The sequence below is a fragment of the Falco biarmicus genome, chromosome W (genome assembly GCF_023638135.1).
Source record: "Falco biarmicus isolate bFalBia1 chromosome W, bFalBia1.pri, whole genome shotgun sequence".
Lineage (NCBI taxonomy): Eukaryota > Metazoa > Chordata > Aves > Falconiformes > Falconidae > Falco > Falco biarmicus.
The window spans coordinates 3,134,404-3,162,280 of NC_079310.1; the positions used below are offsets into that span (position 1 = coordinate 3,134,404).

At 41.3% G+C, this 27,877-nt stretch overlaps 1 long non-coding RNA gene across 1 annotated transcript; it reads right to left on the reverse strand.

Moving 5' to 3' along the window:
• Positions 1-22,232: 22,232 nt before the first annotated feature.
• LOC130142160 (uncharacterized) lies at positions 22,233-27,742 on the reverse strand. Its single transcript, XR_008819313.1, has 3 exons — positions 27,612-27,742; positions 27,315-27,438; positions 22,233-24,609 (listed from the first exon to the last, which is right to left on the reverse strand). It is a non-coding gene; the product is annotated as an uncharacterized LOC130142160 (long non-coding RNA).
• Positions 27,743-27,877: the final 135 nt, after the last annotated feature.

The window sequence follows — 27,877 nt, forward strand, 5'->3', positions numbered from 1 at the left end:
CCGATGAGTGGCCGTGGTGCAAAATGCTGGTCAGTTGTCATAACTAGTCCCAACTGTGACAAAAAATCCCATCCAATCAACCCTGATAATGTATGTGGGAGTTGCATTACATATGGCTGAACTACAATAGCTTGGCCATCTTCAAACTGCAATGTAATCAAGTCTTTACTCTGTTTTGGCACTTCTGCACCTCCTACTCCTACCACTTGGGTGATTGGAGCTTGCAGTTCCCAATTCTGGGGCCATAGGTGTTGATTAATGATGGTGACATCTGCCCCGGAGTCTAATAGAGGTTCCAGAGTAATTTGCTGACTGCCTTTCTTCAATTGAATCTTCTGATATGGTCTTTGATTAAGATCTAATGTGAAACACACCTCAAGTCCGGTAAATCCAAAATCGTCTTCTCCTCCCATCTTAGATGGCTGGCCTTGCTGTCTGAGTTGCTCATATGATTGTCGATGCGCAACAAGGCTGTCACAGGGAAGTATTTGAGCAATTTTACTTCCTTTTGGAATAGTAACAGGTGGTTGTAATGCATAGGCCATAACTTGTACATGTCCCGTAAAATCTGCATCAATTAACCCAGGTAAAACATCTACTCCTTGCCTTCCTGTTGAAGATCTCCCTAATAAAAGTCCTCCAACTGGAGAATTCATGTTAGACAAAGGTCCTTTTACTTCAGTTGGAATTAAAGTCACTTCTTTACCATTCAAACTTACATCTACTGCAGTTGCCACGTCCACCCCGAGGCTCCCTCGGGTGGGTGGGATGTGCTGGTGTAAGAGACCACATTTTTCATCTGCGTTGTTTGGGCCTGTACTTGTGTCTTTGCGCGTAGACCCGACGCGCTGCGCTGCATGTTTCCCGACCTGTTATATCTACAAACAGCAGTAGCATGTGTATCTAAGTTACATTTGTGACACCAAACAGTCTTTGAACAAGGACGCCTCATGTGTCCAGATTCACCACATCGATAACAAATACCAAATCCTGATTTACCATTGTTCCCCCTTCGATGTCCACCTATATGATTTGTTAAGGCTGCTGCGATTATATGCCCTTGCTCCCTCAACGCAGCAGTAAAGGCAGCCACTTGGTTATTTTGTTCGGCTCAAGTAGCTCTAATCAACGTTTACCCATAAAAAAGGCTGATGGGACATACCGATTAGTCCAAGATCTAAGAGCTGTGAATCAAAGAACGGTGACTAAATTCCCAGTAGTGGCAAATCCTTACACACTATGCCTTCTGGGCATGTCCATTAGAAGAAAAATCCAGGGACTATTTTGCCTTTGAATGGGAAGATCCAGGAACAGGAAGGAAACAACAGTTGCGAAGGACAGTATTACCACAGGGGTTTGCTGAGTCTCCTAATCTGTTTGGACAAACTGGAAAAATCATTACAGTCTTTTGAGACAGAGGGGGAAGTGAAGTTACTACAATATGTGGATGACCTACTAGTGGCAGGAAAAAACAAGGATGATATGCGGAAAATCACTGTTAAACTACTCATTTTTTTGGGAGAAAAGGGACTGAAGGTGTCAAGATCGAAACTGCAGTTCGTGGAGAATAAAGTAAGATATTTAGGGCACTGGCTGAGTTATGGGAAAAAGAAACTGGATCCTGAAAGAGTATCAGGAATTCTGGCCCTATCAGCACCAAGGACCAAGAAAGAGGTCAGGCAATTTTTAGGACTCCTGGGACATTGCAGACCTTGGATTGAAGGATTTAGTGAAAAGGTGAATCTCTTATATGAGAAATTAACAACAGAGAAATTAAAATGGAATGAGGAGGATGAGAGACAGTTGGAGATGGTGAAACGAACATTGATAGAGGCTCCAGTATTAAGCCTTCCGGATTTAGGGAGGCCTTTTTACCTATTTGTAAATCAGACAGCTTATGGTGTATTGACACAGGAATGGACCAGTATTAAGAAACCCATAGGGTACTGTTCCAAATTGTTGGACCCCGTAAGCAGAGGATGGCCAGTATGCTTGCAAGCGATAGTGGCCACCGCATTATTAATAGAGGAAGCAAGGAAGGTTACCTTTAGCGCACCTTTGAAGGTATACACCCCTCACAACGTGAGGAGGGGTATTACAACAAAAAGCGGAAAAATGGTTGACAGATTGCAGAATGTTGAAATATGAAGCTATTCTAGTGGATTCTCTGCATTTAGAACTAAGAGTAACTACAGTACAAAGTCCAGCTCAATTTCTTTATGGGAAACCAGAAGAGGGGCTTCAGCATGATTGTACAGAAGTAATTGAAATGCAAACTAAAATACGGCCCGATTTAAGAGAGGAAGAATTGCAAAAAGGGGAAAAAACTGTTTATAGATGGATCTTCCAGGATTATAGAGGGAAAGAGGAGATCAGGGTATGCAATAGTAAATGGAAAACTGGATTTGGTGGAATCTGGACCTCTGAGTCCCACTTGGTCGGCACGGGCTTGTGAATTATATGCTTTGTTGAGGGCGTTGGAGTTGTTAAAAGAGAAGCATGGTACAATATATACGGATTGTACGCCTATGGGGTAACCCATACCTTTGGGAAAATTTGAGAAGAAAGAGGACTCATTGGGACACATGGAAAGGGATTAGTGCACCAAACGCTAATTATTAAGATTTTACAGGCACTGAGACTGCCCAAAGAAATTGCTGTAGTACATGTAAGGGGACAACGAAAAGGAACAATTTTACTTATAAGAGGAAATAACTTAGCCGACAAAGAAGCTCGGGAAGCCGCATTGCGAAGACCTTCTCCAATACTGTTATTAAGGGAATTGGAAGGGGCGGAGAGCCAGGAAAAACCTGAGGGGCAGTTTTTGGAGAATGAAATAAGATTTATAAAGACTACAGGGGCAAAGCAAGAGGGAGAAAAAGGGAGAAAAATGGGTCCTGTTGGATGGCAGAGAAATACTGCCTAAGAGTCAAGCAAAGAAGCTGCTATTTTAGATGCATTTGCAAACTCATTGGGGAACTTGAGCATTGAGTAATCAGTTTTTGAAATTTTATGGGTGTATTGGGATATATGAGATAGCTCGGCAAATTACCCAAAGGTGCCTAACATGTCAAAAAGTAAATAAGAAAAGTGTTATAGTTGAATTTGAAATAACTAGAGTCCCAAATAAATTCACTAATTATTTATTAAGGCAGGAAAGCAAAAACAGCGCGCTGGGCGGCCGGGGAGTCGCAGCTCCATCCAGGCTCGCAAATTCCGACAAGTAACACAGCCCTTTTATTCTCAACTTCAAGGCCGGTTTAAGCAAACAGTTATGCTCTCAGTCCCGTAGCAAGAAGCTGTACATTACAAAACTAAACTATTTTTACACTAAAGTCTAGACGAAGACAAAGGTTGTCACAGTAACATGAGATTATGGTTTAACATTGGCCTTGAGAAGGTACATCTCCAACCTCATGGTTAACAGTTAACTCTTTTCTCACCAGACAAAACATTCTCAAATCTGTTACAGCAAGATCATTCCTTTTGTTAAAAACCCCTTTGATCAGCAAATTACCCTTAGGTACTTATTACAATTCCCCCCTTCCTTTATTTATAAGTGATTTGCTGATTAAATCTAGACAATACGTCACAAGCCGCATCTAATTCAGGACTTTCATTTGGTATAATTTTCATTTCCATTTCTGATTGTTTCATTACCATTAACTGCACTTTTTCCAACCTGTTTTTAACAAAAGTTATAATTCTATTGATGATACAGGGTCCAAAAGTCCGTTAATGAAGTTACTTATTTTTCCAAATAAGAAATAGAATTTTCTACTCGGGCTAAATTTTCGTCTATTGCAGCTCTTAGAGATGTCAAACTCTGCGGTTGTTGCACCAAGGAAGTTAGGCCAGTGGCAGTTCCAGTGGCCCCTAAACTAAGTAGAGCAGCTATAGTGATTGCAGAGACTGGCTCTCTTTTGTTGATTTTATGTCTTAATTTGTCCCAATGTAAATACATAGTTTCTTCCCCATGTAAAAGGATTCTAGGTACCACAGTAACCTGTACACAAAATTCTGGGACATTTTTCTTGAGAACAGCAGTGGACAAGCATGGTGTTAATCCAGTTATAGAACAAATCCACCATGCCCCGGGACTAGGCAGAACCCATTTAACATCAGATGCAAAGTTTCGAGTCTGGTTGGTACATAGAGATTTTCTTCTATTTGTTACCTTTCCTATACACCAACCGCTCCCTCTGACTTGTTGGAGGGTAATCCCTGTTTTCCGTTCTTTCCGATTGCATCTGGAGGGACTATCCTCGGTAGAGGTATTAAAAGGAGATGGTACAGCTATCCCCTTATAAAAAGGGGGCTTTATGTCATAACATAACCAACAGGAAATGGTAAAATTCGGACTTGTGGCATTTAAAGCTTGATAGGCTGCCTGCATCACAGCCCATAAGGGTTCATTATTTCTGGGAGTTTCCTCTACTTTATTTGTGGAGGTTAGGTATGTCCCTGGGGTGACTGAGGCTGGGGAGTTTTCTACCTTTGGCTTTTTCTTTTTCTTTTCTTGCTTTGTGATGACTCGATTTAAGAAACTTGGAGCACCGGCTGTAACATTAGTTTTCAATATAACAGGACCTTCCCATCGACCTAAGGTCCAATTGAAGGGTTGATGTTCATTTTCTAAAGTCGTGGTAATTAATATTATTATCAGGATAACAGCCTTCATTTTCCCCACTGTTAGTACCTCTCTGCCTTTCCTCGTCTACTCTTTTGCAGAGAGCAACGGGATATCAATATCTTCTCGGCAGCAGCAGGTAGTCTTCAGGGGAATTTGCTGTTATCCTGCAATAATTTTCAAGGTCTTTGCAAGTTAGTTATCTCTCAAATATATTTCTACCTGTTTGGTTGTTGTGCCCATTTCCAGGATCTTATAGTACACTGTCCTAAAACTCTATACCAGTCTGTTTCATATACTTCCCAAAGTTCAGGTATTGACAGTTCCCATCCACAAAATAATTTACAAATTTCTGTTTGAGCCCATTGTTCCCTGGTAGGTGTCAGATTATTGCGACATTTCATACAATAAGGTTGTCTCTTAATTGAAACACAAGACCACTTTTTATCACAATTTAAACATTGGCAAACAACCCAGCATAAGTGTCCAGAAGTAGGGTGTTTTAAACAGGGTATTCCATGGATGTCTCCTATACCGGGTGATTCGGGTATATCTGTCTCTGTCTCACAGCAAAAGGGAAAAACCTGAGGAGTTCCTGTCAGTTTGTATAGTCCAGCTCCCCCCGTTTGGTCAGGTATTTGTTCTTCACTCCAGGGTGCAAAATATACCTTTCGTAGGGTAATTCCAGGTGGTATTTCGAACCATTGATATAAACTATTTCTTACTTCCCTTCTGGAGTGGTTCATTTTCCAGCCTCGTTTTTCCTTATCTTCATTTGGAGGTCCCCTGGTTCCAATGTTACAGTCCACGTCTCTGGGAAGATAGGTCCCTTAATTCTTAATTCTGCTGGCATGAGTCCATCCTTTTTCCGCTGTTCGTACAGCTGTATCTGTGGTAAGTAAAACAACAAAAGGTCCTTCCCAACGGGGTGTTAGAGAAGTTTCTTTCCAAGTTTTTATCAATATCTGGTCTCCAGGTTGAATTTGGTGTATGGAAATATCCAAAGGAGGTCTTTGTACTACCAAACCCTTCTTTCTTAATTCCTGTCTCCTTTTTGTGAGTTCTAAAATATATTCTGTTAAAATTTTATCCTCGACCTTCGGGTGTTCCACTAATAATCCAAAGTCATAAGGCATCCCATACAACATTTCAAAGGTGGATATACCAGTATCTGTCCTAGGTTGAGTCCTAATATAAAGCAAGGCCAGCGGTAGACACTTAATCCAATTCATTTTTGTTTCTAGCATAAGTTTGGTTAGGTGTTTCTTTATTTCCTCATTCATTCTTTCTACTTTCCCAGAACTTTGTGGGTGCCAGGGGGTATGATATTCCCATTTGGTACCAAACAATTCAGTTGTCTCTTTAATTATTTTGGATGTAAAATGTGGCCCTCGGTTCGAATCAATTATTGCAATAGTTCCGTATCTCGGAATAATTTATTCTAAGAGAATTTTAATAACTGTCTTTGCAGTAGCTCTCACCACAGGAAAGGCTTCTACAAAGTATGTAAGGTGATCAACCAAGACTAATAAATACTGATATCTCCCCACCTTTGGCAATTCGGTAAAGTCTACTTGTATTTTCTCAAAGGGTCTTTTAGCTAACTCACGACCCCCATGAACTTTTTCCCTTGGTTGTCGTTTATTCACTTTATTACAGGTTAAACATCCCTCTAACACTCTTTTAGCTAGACCATATATTCCGACACAGGCATAATTTGTCTCAAATTGATCCACTAAGGCTTGAATTCCCCAATGAGTTTTATGATGCAATTTATTCAGTATTCCCCGAGCTAATCCCTTTGGAAGAATCTCTCTTCCATCGGGTAGCAGCCATTTATCACCATTTCTTTTTGCTCCAATTTGTTTCAACTTATCCAATTCTTGGAGAGTAAAAGTCTTATCTATTTTCAGCTTTTTTTGTTCCTCTTCTAAGTTCTGAACCATTAATAATGCTGCCCGTTTTGCCTCTCCGTCAGCTAAATTGTTTCCTCTTATAATATGGGTTATTCCCTTTTGATGTCCTTTTACATGGACTATGGCTATCTTAAGTGTACCTCTTAATGCCTTTAAAACCTCTAGGATTAGTTTTTCATGGACTAATCCTTTCCCCTGGGTGTTAATTAAACCTCTCTCTTCCCAAATTTTCCCAAACGTATGTACCACCCCAAAGGCGTGCTTTGAATCTGTATAAATAGTTCCAATTTTGTTTTCTAAAAGTTTTAATGCTCTTAACATAGCATATAACTCACACGCTTGGGTGGACCAGGCTTTATTTAATGGTCCTGATTCTTTTATCTTAAAAGTATATCCATCCACAATAGCATATCCTGATTTTCGCTGTCCTTCAACTATTCGTGAGGAGCCGTCCACAAATAATTTTTCTCCTTTGTCTAATTCATCTTATTCTAAATCTTCCCTTATTTTAGTCTGTAAATTTATTGGTTGCAGGCAGTCATGTGTCAAATCTTCTTTGGGTTCTCCGTATAAAAATTGGGCAGGATTATGAGTAGAGGTGGTCTCTATTTCTAACTTAGGGGAGTTAATCAGAATTCCCTCATACTTGAGTAATCGACTGTCTGTAATCCACTTATCAGCTCGTTGTTGTAACATTCCTCGAATATTATGAGGGGTATATACTTTTAATTCACCTCCCAGGGTTATTTTTCCCACCTTTTCTACCAATAATGCAGTGGCCACTATTGCTTGCAAGCAGGTGGGCCACCCGCGCCTTACAGGATCTGGTATTTTAGAATAATATCCCACAGGCTTTCTCTGTCCCGCTCATCCTTGGGTCAGAACCCCATAAGCTGTCCCATTATCCACAGTGATAAAAAGCTGAAAGGGTTTACGAATATCGGGTAAACCGAGGACAGGTGCTTCTACCAGATCTCTTTTTATATTTTCCCACCTATTCTCATCTTCAGGGGACCATTTTACCAACCCGTCTTTAGTTAATTTTTCGTACAAGAATTTTACTTTACTGCTGTAATTTTCTATCTACTGGCGACAATACCCAAATAATCCCAATAACTGACTTATCTGTCTTTTATTAGTGGGTGCTGTTAGAGACAAAAGTCCTTTTACTCTCTAGGGACCTAATATCTTATGTCCTTTTGTAAGCCAGTGTCCCAAATATTATACCTCTTCTTCAGTAAACTGTAATTTAGATTTAGAAACCTTTAATCCCTTGAGGCCTAAAAAGTTCAGTAATTTAATGCTCTCATTTCTGACTTCTTCTTGAGTTTTTCCAGCAATTAATAAATCATCCACGTATTGTATTAGAATTAGTCCCTGACTTAATTCATAAGATTCCAGTAACTGTTCCAGAGCTTGTCCAAACAAGTTTGGGGACTCTGTGAATCCCTGGGGTAAAACGGTCCACCGTAATTGTTGTTTTCTATGGGTCTTGGGGTTTTCCCACTCGAAAGCAAAATAATCCCTACATCTTTCTTCTAAGGGACAAGCCCCAAAGACATCTTTTAAATCTATAACACTATACCATTTATAGTCTGGATTTAATTGATTTAGTATAGTATGTGGGTTAGCCACGACAGGGAACTGGGTAATGGTTCGCTTATTTACTGCCCTCAGATCTTGTACTAAACGATAAGACCCATACGGCTTTTTTACGGGCAATATGGGAGTATTGTGGGGAGACATACAGGGTCCCAAAAGTCCTTGAGCTAAAAGTCTCTCAATTTCTGGCTGTAATCCTTCTCTCCCTTCTCTAGAGATGGGATACTGTTTTATCCTAATTGGCTGATCTGGGTCTTTTAGGGAAACTGTGATCGGTTTGATATTTAATTTTCCCACCGACCCCGGGCTGTACCAGGTCTCTGGATTAATCTTGGCTTCATCTTCCGTGGTTAATAAGTATAATCTTATTTTTAATTTTTCTTGATCTACTTCTAAATTGACTCCTAATTCTACCATCAGGTCTCGCCCCAAAAGATTATATTCAGCTTCTGGGACCAATAAAAATGTTCCTACTCCGTATTTATTTGGAGCTTCTATTGTTACATTCCTAATCAGGGGCACTTTAGAAGGTTCCCCCTTTGCACCGATTACTTGGAGTTTATCCTTTGATTCCACACACCCAGATGGTAACTTTTGGACAGTTGATTTTTCAGCACCCGAGTCCACAAGGAACTCGAACACTTCATGCTGAGGACCTAATTTTAATTTTATCAAGGGCTCGGTAACCTTAGGGGTCCCCAGCAAATAGAGCCCCTGACCCCCCTAATCTTCTTTAAAAACTTTTTCATCCATTATCCTTTTTCGACAATTCTTTTGCAAATGCCCCCCTCTTGTGGCAATAAAAACACTCTACATCTTGTGAGCCGAATTCCTTTCTTTTAGGGTTTTCTGGGCCATTCCGGGACCTTTCTCCTATCCTGTCCAGATTTTGTCCTTCTCTTACAGCTGCCATCAAGGTTCTAGCCTGTCTCTTCTGACTCTCATCTTCCCTTCTCACATACACTTTTTGGGCTTGTCGAAATAATTCATCTAACCCTTTTTCCTGCCAGTCTTCTATTTTCTCTAATTTTTTCCTTATATCGATCCAAGATTTAGCCACAAACTGAGTTTTCAGCAGGGCTTGACCCACTTGACTATCAGGGTCTAGTCCAGAATATAGCTGGAAACTCTTTCTCAGCCTTTCTAGCCATTCGGTGGGGGTTTCATCTTTTTTTCTGTTGTTCATTGAAGGCTTTATTAATATTTTGTCCTCTGGGTACAGAATCCCTAATTCCCTGAATTATCATATCATATCAAATTACCTTTAGTTACTTATTACAGGTATGAATGGGAAAATAACTTTTTTACTCTGGGGGAGGAGGTGGCCAAGGCCTTTAACATTAGTATTAGGTTGCAATCTGTCCTTGAGGTTATAACCAACCAAACAGTGACGGCTTTGGATCTCTTGGCTGATCAGTCCACCCAGATGAGGGAGGTCATCTTTCAACATAGAATGGTTTTAGATTATTTACTAGCAGAAGAAGGGGGAGTGCGTGGAAAACTGAACGACTCCAATTGTTGTTCACAAATTAATGATAACGGAAAAGTGGTTAAACAGAAAACGAAGGAAATTAGAAAATTAACCCACATCCCAGTACAAACTTGGAAGGGTACAGATTGGGATTTGTTTTCATGGCTGTCTGGTGGACTATAGGTTAAAAGAATATCATTCTTATTTCTATGTGTTGTAATAATACTGTTATTTATACCGTGTATGATACCTTGCTTTACATTATTGATTCGCCAAATAATAAATAGTACCCTATTTGTGAAGAAAGATAATGTACCCATAATGATGCTTAGGAAATGGACCCCCCAAGAACTCAATGATGAAATCCAGTTGGTACTGGAAAAAGTTGAAGAAGAGACACGAATTGAAAATATTAAAAAGAAGATGAGGGATTGTAAGAAATGGTCCAGCAATTCGTATCAATGGTCCAGCAATACGTGTCAATAGAGTGTTTAAAAGGTAAACATTGGGACCTGGATCTAGGGGACAGGAGAACAAAGGAGTTTCAAAGTCTCTGACATCCAGCCAAGAGATTACCAAATAAGGAAGAAAAGGAAACTGAAGGACGACTGGAGGACAAAGCCTGGGAGGAAGACTGTGAGCCTTCAGCCCAAACGACCCCCAGAGAGACCACCGAGAACTGATATGCATGTGCCAGTGGAAGGGGTCGAATTCTGGAAACTAATTGTAAAAACCCTGCCTTTCTTAGAAGTAGTGATGAATATGTATTAGCTTAGGAACATAAAACAAACAGCCGCCCAATGTAACACGTGTGCATGTTAGAGGAGCCCGGACTCCCTGCGCACCCAGCACTGTTTACTTGCCTTTTATTAAATCATATAAAACTAAAAATTGACTCGGAATTTATAAGAACTGCAAGCAGTAATTCAAGTAACAAATGGCAAGACGATGATGAAAATCCCACTCCTCCTTCCAATGATTCATTTCCAGGACATTTAAAATTTACCTTGCTGTCCTGGTTTCAGCTGGGATGGAGTTAACTTTCTTCTTAGTAGCTAGTACAGTGCTGGGTTTTGGCTATGATGTGAGAACAATGTTGATAACCACACTGATGTTTTTGGTTGGTGCTGGGTAATGGTTATGCTAAGTCAAGGATTTTTCGGTTTCTTGGGCCTTGTCAGCCAGAGGGCTTTGGGGGCACAAGAGACTGGGAAGGGACACAGCCAGGTCAGCTGACCTGAACCAGCCAAAGAGGTATTCCATACTGACATGCTGAATCGAACTCTACAACTCCAGGAGAATTATAAAGCAGGTATGTTTATTGCGTTCCTCCTAACTTGCACACCGTTTCAACAAGCAGTCCGATATTTATTATACAAAGTCATGCATATACATCAGATTTCCAAACATTCAGAATCTCCTCCCTCTGGCACCTCTTCAAGATGTACTTTTCATCTCCTTGGGCAGTTACCTGAAGTTCTTGTTTATCTTTGCACACATTAGCAGTCTTTGTTATTTAGTTTCTGTTATCTTAAAAAATCTGCTAGCTAAGGATTAGTCCTTCCTTATTGTTCACTCTAAACAATCAAGCTAATACATGCCCACGGGGCTGCTTTTAATCTATATCAGCATGATCCCCGGGCGGGGGGGATCCACCTTCTTTGGGGTGGGGGCCATTTGATTAGGAAATCGCTGATCTGTTGCTACCATAATTATTTTACCCTAAGCAGGTCCTTGTCAGAAGGCTCCTTATTTACATTCTTGTTGAGCTCATCTACATTGGTACTAACTGTCCCTTCTCAAAGTGCTAAGTGCTCCCGCCCTTCCTTCTTTTTCGGGTGTTAATATTTCTGTTATCTATGCAGTTTATGTCTGCAGCAGAGTTTATTTTTTTTTCACTATATCATATTTAGTTGAACAAAAGCGGCTCCAGATGGTTTTAAGATGAGGGATGGGTGTAAAATACTGGGGCACCCGGATAATCTCATGGTAGAAACTCAGTCTTGAGAACAGATTACACAGGACTATAAAGATAAGAAGGTTACAAGAGAATGGCAACAATAGCCTGGAAGGATATGGTCTACTGATCCCAGAACTGAATTCACGCAGAAGTAAAGGTCAATAAGCGGGCGCAGTGAAAAAGACTACAAGCCTTCATCTGAAGACAACCCAAGGACTACCAGGGAAGATGACTGGGCATACGGACCATACAATTGCATATGTTAATATGTTCCAGGAAATCTCCTGTATATGTAAATGAGTTATCAGAAATCTTATGAATATGTATAATTTTATGGTATATAGTCTCTCAAAGTCCGCCAGATTGTGGGAGCACTTCCAGTGGAATTATCTCCAGTGCGACCCCAGCACTTCTAATAAAGAATACCTGCTTAACAGTTGTCAAAGTGCGGTTGAGTCTCATTTCCTTGTTTCAACCATAAAGTGATCCTTCCCCTGTGAATTTCCCCAGCTTATGGTAAAGACCAGTTTAGGGCTTCTGAGCTTGAGTCACTTAATACTTTTGGTCTCAGCATCATCTTGAACCAAGATATTCCAGCATTTAATTTTGTATACTTTTGAAGAGATGGAAAGGGTAGCCTTTTGCTAACTTCATGCTATTTTTTTCTCTTTAAGACTGTCTATTAACTTGTGGAAAAAAACTTCACAAGCCATGGAAGGTTATAAAACAGGTATGTTTATTGCAGTGCTGGGTGCAAAGGGGATCGTTCCTCCTAATTTGCACACTGCTTCAACAAGCAGAGGGATATTTATTATACAAAATCATGCATATACATAAGGTTTCCAAAAATTCATTATCATAATCTCCCTCTGGCACCTCTTCAAGATGTACTTTTCACCTTTGGTATAGAATGCTGTGAAAATGGTTTCTTCTTGGGCAATTACCTAAAATTCCTGCTTATCTTTGCATATGTTAGCAGTCTTTGTTGTTTAGTTTGTTATCTACTAGAGTTCTTTACACATCATCCATTATCTAACTTTTGTTCAAATGTAAAACATCTGCTAGCTAATAATTAGCCCTTCCTTATTGCCCACTCTAAACATCTCGAGCTAATACTTGCCCACTGGGCTGGTTTTAATCTGTATCACTGAGTGGTTCAGTACTTTATAATTTGGTATATACCTCCCTCCCAGTGCTAGGAACGAACCTTTTTGATCAGGTAGTGTTTCAGTATTTTTTATAGGGGTTTTAGTGACGTGGCACCCTCATCAGCACAACTAAGCGAGTTGTTTACTAAGCCTTTTCTCATGAAAAACCCATGTCACAGGGACATGACAACCCTAAGTGGTCTTGTGTGGTTGGTTGGGTAGGTGTCAGCAAATCTGACCATCTCCTCTATGCTTTCAGGATGTGGATGATCGTTGGAGCATGCTGTTTCCTCAGCTATATGTGCCTGGCCAGCAAAATCTCTGTTTTAACAAAATAGTGTTTGGTCAAGTGCATGTTGTAAGGGATCTACAGTTCCCTCATTCTCTTCTTCATCCCCTATGGGACCATGTACAATACAATGAGAAATGATGGGAAAGCCATTGCTGACTACCAGTCCTTTGCACTTATGGCCTAGACCTGCTTACTGATTGTGTTATCTGTAATGGTAATGCATTCCAGGTAATGTTTTTAGAAATTAGTTACTGGTTTATGAAGACAACATCTGGAGGGCCATTTGGGTTCCTGATAGCACTGAGCTTTCTGCTGCATCTTGTATTCTTGGAGAAAAAAAAAAAAAAAGTCTTTTCAGACCAGATTACTCTCCTCAGTTCAACAGAACAACAGATTTGTATCTTATGAAATATCAAGGTCACAGGAATGCAGAGGTTTTGTCTTGGGAAGTTTACAGTTGATATGGAGAAATAGTGTGAAATGGGGATAATGGACATCGATTGTGATTGTATATGTCTGCTCAAGGAATGTGGGTATGGTGACTAGTCATGGGTGCGGTGTCTGGTCACATAGGCACACAGCTCTGAGGAGACAACTACAGTTTTGAGGAGACGCCTGCCCCTCCTCCTCTAACAAAGGGGAGACACCTGCCCTTCTTTCTCTAACAAAGGGGCTATTTAAAAGAGAATGAGAAAAAGATGAGAGACATTCAAATGCTATCTAGAGGGAGGGAGTGCTAAGTCTCCTTGCTGGAGAAGATTGGATGGTCAGAAGGACATGAATCACCTGAAGAAGATCGGATGGTCACAAGAACATGAATCACCTACAAACCTGCAAGAACACCACATTCCAGGAAACGGACTGATAAGCTAATTAACATACGAAGCGGGGTTTAGGTAACGAATATGTATAGGCGTTAATTGAATATTCATTTGTTTCATTGTATAAATGTGAGATGGTTCGTCACTTCGGGTATGCACGCTTGTGGAGGAGCGATCCCCCGTGCATCTGCGCGCAATAAACATACCTACTTTATAACATTCGAGTTATAGAGTCTAATTCCGCACGTCACAGTCATAGCAGACAAAACAGTCAAGGGTGGGAACAGAGAAGGACTCATTCCAGTTTTATGGGATTAATTTGAAGCATAGGACTATTATCAGGCAGTTATTTATAAGGTCTCCATCATGGGGTTGTCTGTAGCCTGGCCCCATGCATCATGCAGATGCTAAAACTGCAGTTGCTGGAAGAAGTAGCTAAGACTTGGGTGGTACAAAATTCAAATTATACTGGCAGGATGAGAGAAATGTCTTAAAAGGAAAGGTAATCAATCACACTTCCACAGAAAGTAGTTTCTGCTGACAGATCTTGTAGGTTCCTTCTCCTAACTTTCAATGCTAGTTCAAAGCATGACTCCTACCCTGTCTCCAGTACTGGCCACTGGTGAATGCTTGAGAAGAGGGCAACAATAGGGCAAACATAGTAATGCTTGCCTTGAATGGTCTCCCAGCATCTTATGATCTGTGGCTTGGTATTTCTTGGGACTTGAATGAATAACAGTCTTGGGGATGGTATCCCAAATCTGGGTTCTCTACCCGGCGTGCATGAGCCAATTCACACATGAGTGGAGATATTTGTTTATTGCATGGCTGCACAGAGATGTGTGCTAGGTGGTAGTCCACAAAGCTAGTACACTGTCACAGCACTCTCCAAACTAGCCGGCTGCAACAAGGTCTTTTTCCATCTCATACCAGCATACTCTTCATGCCAGTCCCTCTGCTGCCTTCTCCTAGTCTCTCCTCATTCAGGGTGCACTCTCTCTCTCCCTTCTCTCTGCTTCTTCCTCCTCTCTCTTCCTTGGCTGCTCCCTCTTAATTGGCTGCCCAACCACATCTGCACCTTATCTACATCAGCCAACCCGCCACCCCTGAAGCCAGCCCACAGTTGTATATTATAAATGTTAATTAATCCAGCTTCATTCCTCTACAATTTGCCCTTTTTTTTCTTTTTAACATTTCATACCTCATGTTTTTACCAATCATCACAAACTAAAAGCTTTCTTGACATCTAGGATTTTGTTCAGAGTGGGGTTCTGATGAACTTATAGTACCTCGTCCTTTCACCTCTTGGGACACACTGGACAGTAACCTGAATGAGCTTTCAACAGCAGCAGATCTAGAATACAGCACTAATACATTACTCTGTCTTCCAACAAGCTTCTCAACATCCTTGTGGTCACTCATTTCTTCTTTGACTGGAGACACCTTCAACGAGCACATAAACACTGGCAAGAATACCACCAGGCCGAGCAGCAGCAGCAATGGCGGGAGTCACCCACGGCACCGCACTGCTCCCGCGCCTTACCCCGGCACAGCCATCACCACTGTCTAGCTGGACCCGCTCTGGACCTGCTGCCGCTGCAGGCTGCTGCCACATCTGGCCGTGTACTCTGCCTCTATTGCTCGTTACCCTCAATCTGCAGTCAGGCTTCCTTCTTTTTGATCCCAACAGCTCACCTTTACCGGTATCTGATCCAGATGCCCAGACTCTTCCCGCCTATCTCAATGTGATCTGGATCACAGGCTATCCCCGCCTGTCTCCCCTACGTTGGGCACCGCCATCACTGCTCAAAACTTCAAACATCCCCCGGCACAACCATCACCGCTGTCGCTGCTCATTACACTCAGCCTCATAATCTGAAGGGCCTCACAGGGGGCACCAATTGTCATAGCACTCTCCAAACTAGTCAGCTACAACAAGGTCTTTTACCGTCACATACCAACATACTCTTCATGCCAGTCCCTCTGCTGCCTTCCCTAGTCTCTCTTCATCCAGGGCACGCGCGCGCTCTCTCGATCTCCTTCTTCTTCGTCCTCTGTCTTCCTTGGCTGCCAGACCACTTAACAGAACCAGCCTGATATTGTATGAATTCACTGTAGGATAGAATAACGACATCCTCAATGTGTATTGTGTTTGTCAACATATTGTAATGCTATCCTGTTATCCTCTGACACCTTGTGAGGCTGTCTACATCCTGTTATCTGTCGGCATCCATCCCCTGTGTATTGTGTGTCTGCCAACATCTTGTGAGGCTGTGGACATCCTGTTATCTGTCGGCATCTTAACACCCAAGGAGGAAAGACAGATAGCAAGAGCTGATTGAAAACAGCCAGCTCAGCATTTTCTGGCAAAAGGTGAAAAGTACACCTTGAAGAAGTACACCTTTGAGCCTTCCTCCCAAAAACCACCGCCCATGTCCCAAGGACCCCTGTCCACAATTCTTGGAGGAATTTGCCCAAGCACAAAAGACTGATGAGCTAAATAACATACGAAGCGAGAGTAGGCGGGTTTAGGTAATGACTATGTATAGGCGTTAATTGAATAGTCATTGTTTTATGGTATAAATATAAGATAGTTAGTTACTTTGGACATGCACGTTAGGCGGAAGGATCCCCCGTGCATCCAGCGCTGCCAATAAAGTATACTTAGTCACTAAGAAATTTTTACTTCATTCTTTAAATCAGCCACAGCTGCACCTTATCTACATCAGCCAACCCACTGCCCCTGAAGCCAGCCCACAGTTGTATATTATCAATGTTAATTAAACCAGCTTCATTCCTCTACAGTACACCAGTTAACACACAGTAAAACTTTTTATACACTTTGAACAATTGCTTACAATTACATTTAATCACACTTAATTCTCATTGGTTTTTACAAGCCTAGGCTCCGTTTAAAGGAAGTATTCTGGGGTTTTTTCACCCCTCAAGTTCTGTGAGGAGGGAGCTTTGTTAGTAGGGGGCTTTCATTGCTCGAGGATGGATCTTTTACTATGCTAATTAGGATAGTTCACACATAGTTCCAGGAATTTTATGTTTAGTCTCATTAACCATTTGGTTCTCCTTAAGCTTATCTTGTTGTGCCCCAGCTTGACATATTTATGGTGTCTGTTCCTTCCCCCAAAGCCATGTTTTGTTAACTGTTTGTAAGGATTTATCTAACATCCTCTGTTTTTCAAATTCTTTCTTGTTTTTCCCTATAGATATTTACATTTTCCCCCTCTCTTTTTTGTTTTTTTAGAGTAAATAATTCTTGTATCGGGGCAGGGGTACAAAGCAGAGGGCAAGAACTGTAGCTGTGTTCGGCACAGATCTGCTATAATAATCAAGCCACTGACAACAGCTGTATTGTTCCATTCTTTCAGATTGGCTTGGACACCTCTTAGTGGACAGTTGTGAACCAGTTCTTCATCTTGCGCAGCCTTTCTGTTTGCTATCACCATCATGATGTATAATGATGGCATTTACCTGATGTTCACAGCCTCTTTTCCATTTGTTGGTAACCCCTGGGACAAATACGGATTGCACACAAAATGCTTCTCTAGAGGCAATATATAGAATATGTTGATTGCCTTTTCTACAAGAAATGCCAGAGCATTTCTGAGGGCTGCTGGGAATGCTTGTTTTGAATCCCATCTATCCAGGTGAACATGCATCTCGTTCACTTCCTTGCATAAGGACGCACATTCACATGCATTCATGGGAATGAACCTTTAAATAATTCTAGTGAGCTGGCTGGAATGCTTTCTGATACTCTTTTATATTCTGTTTCCAGCTGTACAATTCTTACCAATACCTAGAAGCATTTTGTTTGCAGAAGGATGCATGTTTTTTGTAAATCAGCAAACAAACATTGCTATAGGAAAGCATAGAAGTACAACATCCAGTTAGACATGAGTAAAATGCCATGTGACTATGGTGAGCCTTCAGCCAGGTTAAATAGCAAATGCCCAAGAAAAAAATGCCAGTGATGATCAGTTCTTAGGAGTTACTCAATAGATTTCTGAACGCATGTAAAAAGCGAAGGATAACATTGATGAATGAAAGGACTTCTAATCAAGGGAGTCAACCTTGGGAAACAAAGAACAGATAATGATAAGAATACCATTATTTAAATTATGCAGAAAGAGGCCTCCAACTAAGAAAGTTCCGGCCCCAAGAGGAGACAATCTGATAAGGTGTTGCAATCCACAGAAAATTAATTGAAAGTAGGACAAAGGTAATTGTGGTAATGGGAGATCATGACCTCCAACTCAAATAGTGACATACATGCACACACCACACACACAGATACACAAGCACACCCTGAAAGAGGGCAACACCCCACCCCACCCCGCACCCCGCTTCGGGAGCATGCATAGTTGGTAAAAAACTTCAGTAGTGCTATCTGAGGATGCACACTAATTTGCATTAGAAGCAAAAATCTTGTAACCAACCCTGTCCCGAATGAAAATGAAATGTAATGTGCTATAAATACACAAGTACTCTACTGTATGTAATGTGTACCCTCAAGTAGCTTGGTGTGCATGTTAGGAGGAAAGATCCCCCATGCACCCAGCGCTGCAATAAACCAATGTTTGCTTTCTAAACTATCATTTGGTTTGGAGAGTTTTCCTGGTTACGATTTTCAGTAAAACCAATGCTTTTTGTTTCAAGTCTCAGATCAGTGCATTAATCAGAGCCTTTATTTCTGGATGAATTCTAAAGCCAAGATTTGTTCAGCCTGTCTTTACTGCATGTCCTGGTTTCAGATGGGATAGAGTTAATTTTCTTCTTAGTAGTTAGTACAGTGCTGTGTTTTGGCTCCGATGTGAGAACAATGTTGATAGGACACTGATGTTTTTGGTTGTTGCTGGGTGATGTTTATACTAAATCAAGGACTTTTCAGTTTCTTGGCCCCTGCCAGCCAGAGGGCTGGAGGGTCACAGGAAATTGGGAGGGGACACAGCCAGGACAGGTGACAGTACAGTCAGTACTCCATATGCTTCAGGAAATGGTGCTGCAAAGTATTAGAAAATAGTATTCCTCCTTTTGCACTAGAGTCCCAGCAAAAGGTGAGAGGGCTGGACTGCTGATGAAGAAAGTCTCTTGAGCATTTATATCAATCCTGTGCATGAATGAAAATGAATATGTAATGTACTATGAATACACAAGTACTCTACAGTATATAGTGTACCCTCGAGTAACTTGGTGTGCATGTTAGGAGGAAAGATCCTCCATGCACGCAGTTTGGAGAGTTTTCCTGGTTACAATTTTCAGTAACAAAGTCAGTGGACAAGACTGTCTGCAACCCCTCCTGGCCACTGATACCAACCCCAGTGTGGGTAGCTGCAACAAGAAGGTTATTGATCACAGCATTACAGTGAGAGTTTTGATTACCCCATTTTTTAAATGAGTCCTGTGCACTAGGACACTGTGTTAATTCCCGCCCCCCCCACCATAATAAAAAGTCATATGTAAAATTATTAATGACAAAAATATTTTTGTGCACTCATTCTTTCAGCAGCATTATGATTTTGGCTGTGATGATACATTTCCCACAACTGGGCTTGTATTATTTGAATGGAATTACACCCTCAGTGACAATTCATGTTTTATTTCTGAATGTTTTCCAACAGCATAAATGCTGCTGTTCATAAGAGCTGTTGTTATCAAAAAATAACTTTAAATTCTATTGACAAGTGACTTGTATTTACATGCATGCATGTCCTTCCAGCAGCCTTAAAACATCCCTCTAGATAAGCAAAATCTTCAAGCCCCTTATATATTTCTTAGACATAGTGCTACAAAGCAGACTGTAGGCTTCTTACATTTTCTGGGATTTATTAGTTCGAACAAATAATTAGAAGAGTCATCTCTCTCTTAATAGTAGTTTGGGTTTATTAAAAATTGACATAAGTTTAAGGTGACAGCTAATTATACAGCTTTAACTAATGAGAACAGTCTTTATGGATGGATGTTGGTTAGATTCAGAGGTTTCCACCGAACAGTGAATTGATAAAATCCCAAGGTCCCAACCGTTGTGGGGCAGGGGGGGAGTAGTTTCTAATTATGTACATTTTAACTTGCTTTCCTTACCCTTTCTTTACTGACTGCCTGACTTACGTCCCTTGAAGATCCATACTTAGCTTTTTCTTTCTTAATTAAAAGATTCCAGTTAATCAATTCTTGCAAATTAACACAAGGAAGATTAGCAATAGGCCCTTCTGAATAATCTTAAATGAATTATACCTAGTTAAGGAATTATTTTCATAAATTCATTGAGGTAATGCATTATCAAATGATGCTCAAGGCAATGGGGCCTAGATGCCAGTCTTTTATAACACAAGGGAGATAACTGTCTGTAGAGGTATTTTTAAAAGACAGAGGACATATATTACCATTATCCGGTTTGGACAACTCAGGCCTGTTAGTTGAAACTGCAGAGCAACTTTAAATTGTCCTTGAACCAAGCAGTTTGAGGAAGAAAACAAGCTATGCACAAACAAGAAGCCAGGTGCAAAGCAAGTCCTGGGAACCGTGAAATCAACACACTCTGATCAGGTGCCTGCAGCATGATCACCAATCAGCAACACGGACACTCGCGTGACCAGAGACTTTTATCCAATCACCTGTATCTAGAATCGCCTGAACAGTTAGCTTAAGTTATAAATATAGCCTGATTGTTTAATAAAGTGAGCTTGACATGTAACCATATTGGTGTGATTGTCGTGACTTGGCCGACTCCCCACGGGGGACCCTCTTCATCTGGCGCCCCAACAGGGACCCATTTATTCGCTTAAATGCAGTTTAGCTTAAATGCTGTTCGCTTAAGTGCGGAAGTCTCCATGCATCGGACCCGAAGGGAAGCTGTCCGATTAGGGAGCTGGAGGTCGGAGGCGGGCGGAACCTGGAAGGCGAAAAGCGGAGTCCAGAGTTCGATGTAGAGCTGCAGATCGCACCCCCACCGGTGGTAAGACCGCGTAGAGTAAATTGCGGCAGGGCTCCTTGCTGATTTCCTCTCTGTGAGAAAGAGGGGGTACTACGGAAGACCGCAACGGAAGACCGCAACGAGTGCGGCGGGGCTTCTCCGCTGATATCCTTTATGTGAGAGGAGGGAGCTCTGAGAAGACCACGATGGAATTAGACGCGGCAATTAACCTGTTAACTGGCATCCTCCTTAAGAGAGGGGGGGCGTTAAAGAAAAAGAAGTGGAGGCCTTAGTTTGCTGGGCACGGAAAAAGAATAAGATCCCCGAGCCCGCATTATTGTTTAGTATTGCGGAATGGAGAGAAGTGGGAAATAGCCTCTGGGATACTACGATCGAGGGAGGCAAAGAAGGAAAACAAGCTAAAGCATTAGGAGCTACGTGGCTGTTGATAGTTAACACTCTGTAAACTATGAAAGCGGAAAAAAAAGTAGCGGCGGCAGCCATAGAAGCGTTGGGGGGAGATGTGGTAGAAAAGCCGGTGGAGCAGAAGGGTGATTCAGAAGGATTTGCAGTACAACAGGACCAGTAACGGCCCCTTTAGGGCAGGCAGTGGGTCTGAGGAGAGTAAAGGTGAATCTTTGATGGGGAAATTTAGATGTCAAAAATAGAATGTACTGTGATAAGTGTAATTGTTGTACCCTGTGTAAATCTGGGACCTGTATCGTAGTTGTGGTGAGTGGGCGCCTGTGGTTCTCCTTTAAGACAATGTGATGGCTTCCCATTCCCCTGAGGCAATCCCTGCCTGGAAAAGCCCGCTGAGGGAGGTAAGGAAAGCACAAGGAAAGCACGCCAGGGAAAGCCCACCAAAGGAGACAAAGACCTTGAGATTTGAAAAAGCACGCCAAAGGAGAGCCTATAGGAGGAGAAGGTGTACCCTAACGACCCAATGGGGAAAGAGCAGGACAAGCATCTGGCGAGAAGAGATTGGTCAAGATCCAGGCAATAAAAGATGCTACTTTTAGGACTCAGGTGTGTGTGTGGTGGAACTAATTGAGTTCTCTGCACACCCAGCGCTGTTTTTGCTTATTGTGTCTCAACCTAAATTGATTGAACCCAAATTAAATTTGTTTTAATTGTTATCGTTTATAACACTTACCACCTCCCTCACTCCCCTCCCGCTGCTATCTAGACCCTGTGAAAGTGTTAAAGTATTGGGGTGAGTTTGTACAAACCCCCGAAGGTGCGGCTGAGTCATGCTGGACGCATGGCAGGGTGTTTGCTGTTTGCCTGCAAAGGCATGATATGTAAGAACACAGACTTAAAGCAACAAGGAGCAGATTTGCATTCAGGGTAAGAAAGAGTTAAAAAAGAAGTGCTGTTGCACAGGCAGGCTTGTGTAACCTGCAGAGCAGGAAGAGCATCTCCTGCCCCGAATGCTTCTGATGGTGAGGAGGAGGGGGTTGCTGTTGCTGACAATTGAGCAGAAGGACCTGACAATGTCACCCCAATAGCTGCAGCATTTGCAGTACAACAGGACCAGTAAGGGCCCCTTTAGGGCAGGCAGTGGGTCTGAGGAGAGTAAAGGTGAATCTTTGATGGGGAAATTTAGATGTTTGAAAGTTGGTTGTGAATAGGACTGGATAAAGGTTTGAGTTGATTTTTACTAAGGTAATCGTGATGTAGAAAAGTTGATAGAAGGAATAGGGGACGTGTACAGAAGGTAAGAGAAGAAGAGCTGGGTCGTGCTAAACTGGTAGAGGAGATGAAGCAGAGACAGAGGACGAATATCAGGCAGAAGTGAATGCGCATATTGTAGGGAAAGTGGACACTGGAAGCGAGATTGCCCTAAGCTAAAGAACCAACAAGGGGTTCTGGTGAACTAGGGACTAGGAAAAATGAGGTGGGATTTTTAGTGAATACAAAACCAACTTATTTGGTGTTAAACTTCAGTGAAAAGAATTTGTTACAGTTGTGGGAGCTGCTGGCCACCAGGAAAACATCCTGAAACCTTTAAAGTACAAACTAAGAAAACAAATAAGAATGCCAAATTCACCAAAATTTTTAAGTGGAAAAGAGGACCTCCCTGAAGTAAAAGAAATCTTTAACCAGGTATATCTGGAATGCTTTACCTGTTACAGTAAAAATGATAGAAAATTAGCCAGGGCAACAGTGGCAAGTTGATTTTTCCAAACTCCCAAGAAAAGGGAGTTACCGATATTTATTAAATGAATGGACACCCCAACGTATCATACAGTATTATGGACCTGCAACTTGGAATCCTAATGAACTCATTAGCGGTGCTCGAGAACCTATCTACAATATGAATCGTATCATTCATCTACAGGCTGTCTTGTAAATTTTTACTAATCAAACAGCTAAAGCTCTTCACTTATTGGCAGACCAAGCAACTCAAATGTGAAATGCAATTTATCAACACAGGATGGTTCTCGATTACCTGCTAGCCGAAGAAGGTGGTGTTTGTGGTAAATTAAATGTTTCCAATTGTTGTTTGAAAATTGATGACAATGGTGAGGTAGTTAAACAAATCACATCAGAGATAGGGAAGTTAGCCCATGTTCCCGTCCGAACTTGGAAAGACTGGAATATTGACTTGTTTTCCTGGCTTCTCGGGAGCCCCTGGGTAAAACGAATCCTATTTTATTTGTTATGTGGATTAGCCACCTTATTGGTTTTGCCATATGCTATTCCATGTTTTATAAGATTAATTCAACACCTTATAACTAACATGCAATTTGCTACTATGATTTCACCCAATGGCGTTAAACAAATTAGAGTAGTACGCTGAAATGTGCATACAATAACAATATAATAGCCAACAAGAATTTGGGAACAATTGACTCTTAACAATTCATATAACAATGTAGGCTGAGTAAGAATACAAATAGAATAGCAAAGAAAACAACCGTCAGGAACGCACAGACGAGGATGTGGTAACGTCTTTTATACTTTTCCACCTCCACCATAAGTTCTTGACGTGTGACAGTAGAAAAATGCACCCTCTGCCTAAACAACGAGGAAAAAAAAAAGGTTTTGATTCCCCTTTATAATGAACCATACAGATTAGACGTTTAAAAAACACTCACCTTACGGGATGTTCAGAGGGGGAAATGCGCGCTCCAGACCCTTCCTCCCTGGCAGGTGACGTGGTGGTCTGATGGTGAGAAAACATTGCATTGAAAGCAAGGACCTGTCATTTGGCCATAGTGCCATAAATGTTACCATTAACAAACTTACCGGAGTGGTAAGCTCGGGAAATGGGTCCAGGACTTCATCTGGACACTCAGCAGCCATCTTTTATTGTGTATGCCTTTGAACATGCGCATGCGCAATTTTAAACCCCACAGAATGTATTGGAAAAATCTGGAAAGACCGCGCATGCGAAATCCCTATAGTCTAGCCATGATAGTGACGCACATATATATAAAAAAAAAAAAAAAAAAGGAATGTTTAAAGAAACTATAGTATTTATAGTTCATTTATTACTTAAGTGGAATGTATAGTTATAAGTGTTGGTTTTAGGTTTCGTTTTTGTAGGTTATTATTATATGTATTACCCAACCCTTTGGATTTATTTTGGAAACCATGTGTTTGACGCAAAGTAACTTCGATGAACCATTTGACAATCAGTAAACAACAAATAACAATTTATTAACAAACATGAACTAGAAGTTGAATAATAGAATAACAGTCCAGCAAAGTCTCATGTGACGTGGAAAACAGGCTTCTTCACTCGTGAGTCCAGCACAGTCCTGAATAATGTTGGGGTGGTAACTCCATTTGTTCCCTCCACGATAGTCTGTGTCTGGTCCTTGGTATTTTTCTTCACGAGGTAACGAAGATGAACAGAAACAAATAACAAGTCACATGGTAACTTTGCTGGAGATCAATAGTTTTCTTTTGTTTATATAAGTCTCTCGCACTCTGCTTTGGTATCCCATGGGTTCCACTACTTGGGGCGGATTGCAAGGAAGAGATCACACTCTTCTGTACCGGCGTGACCAAAAAACACTCACAAAAGCACATACTGATGGTTAGTGTAGTCAAGATGAGACAAAGGCTGAACAGCAAAACCGTACAAAGTGTGTCGTTTCCTGCTCCCATCTTTTCCAAAATGATAAGGATTGTTTGTGGCAAGACAAACAAATTGGTCCGTGACCCTCCTGGTCAAGATTCAGGCTAATGCCCTGACCAAAACTGCACAATGAAAATGCATGCGCAGCCTAACCTTAAAGGGGCATGAAAATTTACCCTTTTAAATGCCCACCTCTTGGCTCTTGATTCTTAACCCCCACAAACAAACCTTATATATGCTAAGAAATGTTTTATTTTGTTTTGTTATGTAATCCTGTTATGATAATGTTTTGAAATTAGCTTATGACATGTTTGAGTTTTGAATTGTTAGCTAATGTTTGTTACGGATTTATAGTTATTGTTAGTCATTTTTAGTTATTGCCTGTTATTGTTTATTGATAATGGTAAATGGTTTTAATGCTTAGATAAAGATTGTTAACCTCGTTTGTATAGTTGGCAGAATCTTTTCTCTATCTCTATCTATGCCACCCACGGAGCAGCAATGTTGAGCCACGGGGTGGTGTGAAGGACGTTATTGGGACTGTGCTATCTGTCTCAACATTGTTGGCTGACCACAAAACAACACAGAGACGGAGATACCCGAATCACCCAGAATAGGAGATCTCCGGGGAATACCCAACTTAAAACACCCTACTTCCAGACATTTATGTTGGGTTGTTTGCCGATGTCTAAATTGTAATAGAGATTGGTCCTGTGCTTCATTTAAGAGACAACCTTACTGTATGAAATGTCACAATGATTTGATATGTACCAGGGGACCAGAGGATCAAGTGGAAATTCGTAAATTATTTTGTGGATGGGAATTGTCAGTACCTGAACTTTGGGAAGTATATGAAACAGACTGGTATAGAGTTTTAAGACAGTGTACTATAAGATTCGCCTGGAAACGGGCACAACAACCAAACAGGTGGAAATATATTTGAAAGATAACTAACTCTTTAGACCTTGGAAATTATTGACAGGATAACAGTAAAATTCCCCTGAAGACTACCTGCTGCTGCCAAGAAGATATTGATATCCCATTGCTCTCTGCAAAAGAGTAGACGAGGAAGGCAGAGAGGTACTGAACAGTGGGGAAATGAAAGCTAGTATCCTATTAATGATATTGATTACCATGACCTTAAAAAAAAATAATGAATGAACATCAACCCTTCAATTGGACCTTAGGTTGATGGGAAGATTCAATAGAAGTTCGGTATAACGTGACAGCCGGATCCCCAAAATTCCAAGTTAAATTGGAAGCTTTAGTCTTTTATGAACTAGACCCACCCAGTCGACGAGAAAGAGCAATAAAACCATTTTATCTCTGCCCCAGTTCGAATCCAGGGAAAAGCTACTGCAATTTCCTTAATCACTACTACTGTGCATATTGGGGATGTGAAACCATAGCTTCAAACTGGGACGTAGCCGTTAAAAATAGATTTTTAAATATAACATGGGGACCCAGAGGATGCAATCTGCCAGCTCCTAGCTGGGATAGACACATAGAGGGCCCCCATCTTGACAACTGTAAGCATGTTATACTAGAAATTCTACAGGCTAATGACCACGGATGGCTATTAGGACGAACCTGGGGAATAAGATATTGGGAACCTGGAACTGATAGAAGGGTCTTAATATTTATTCAGAAACATGAACTAAAAACGCCACAAGCAGTGGGACCCAACAGAGTCATTAAAGAACAAAAAGGTAAAAAGAAAAAGCTAAAGGTAAAGAATTTTACAACAACAGTCACTCTGGCTGATTACTTTAATTTCTACTTTGGCGGGACCCCTCATAATGTTGTTATTGGTTCTGACTTTGGGACCCTGTATCATTAATAAATTTGTAACTTTTGTGAAAAGGAGGTTGGAAAAAGTGCAGCTAATGGTGATGAAGCAATCGGAACTAGAGATGAAAATCATACCAAATGAAAATCCTGAATTAGATGCAGCTTGTGAGGTATTGTCTAGGTTTGATCAGCAAATTATTTATAAATAAAAGAAGGGGGGAACTGTAATAAGTAACTAAAGGTAATTTGCTGATCAACCAAGTTAAGCAAGAGGAACGAACCCATTGTGGTGGTCTTAAGAACTTCCTATTTAACAAGAAGAGACATGTCCACAATGTTATCTTGCTACATCAAACATGCGAACGTCCTGTCTGACAAGAAACCACAATAACAGAAGCAGCAGAGGGGCGCACTGAAGATATCAGAAGCGACCTCGGTGAAGATAAAAAGAGCTGCTCAGCTTGCTTGAATTTGCGCGCCGTTGGTGGAGCAGGATACTCCCCGGCCGCCCAGCGCTGTTTTGCTTACTTGTCGCTTGCTTTAATAAATCAAATTTTCTAATTGGCCAGTCTCTGTCATTTAATTGGACAGGTAAACTATAACAATACCCATGGCTCAGTTGTCCCTGTAAAAACAATACCAAGAAGTATAGCATTTCTTACCCCTTGTGCCGTCCAATCTTGAGGGTATGGAAAACGCCTCCAATCAAGGGGTTGAGCTGCCTTCAGGATCAATCTGGGCTTGTGTTACTGTTCAGCCTTTCGGGGTGATCCGGCTCCTGGAAAACTAATTATATGGTTTAAAAGGGTTCTTATATTATTACTTTTTTTCAGGACAGCATAACCTTAATGTGGGAGAAGTCCGGTCGAGGCCCTCTCACTTGGTAGTCAATACCCATAGGGATTGCCTCCCTCGGTAGACTATACACACCGCAGTGGAGGGTCCTGCCCCAGTCTTACCTTCTCCTTTCCTCCCTTTAGGCTTGTCCTCTTTATCTGGTGCCCTTTAATTCATGCAGAGCCACGTTGCTGGAGCATTAGTCCCTCTTCAGCCTCAGTTTCAATTCCCCAGGAGTGGATTCAACCCTCCAAGCTTCCCCAGGAGTGGATTCAACCCTCCAAGCTTCGGTATTTATTGGCCCCTTTACCCTGGAGGCATGGGTCCAACCTCTTTCTGCTGTTCTCACAGCTGTTTCAGTAGTAAGTAAAACAAGGTACGGTCCCTC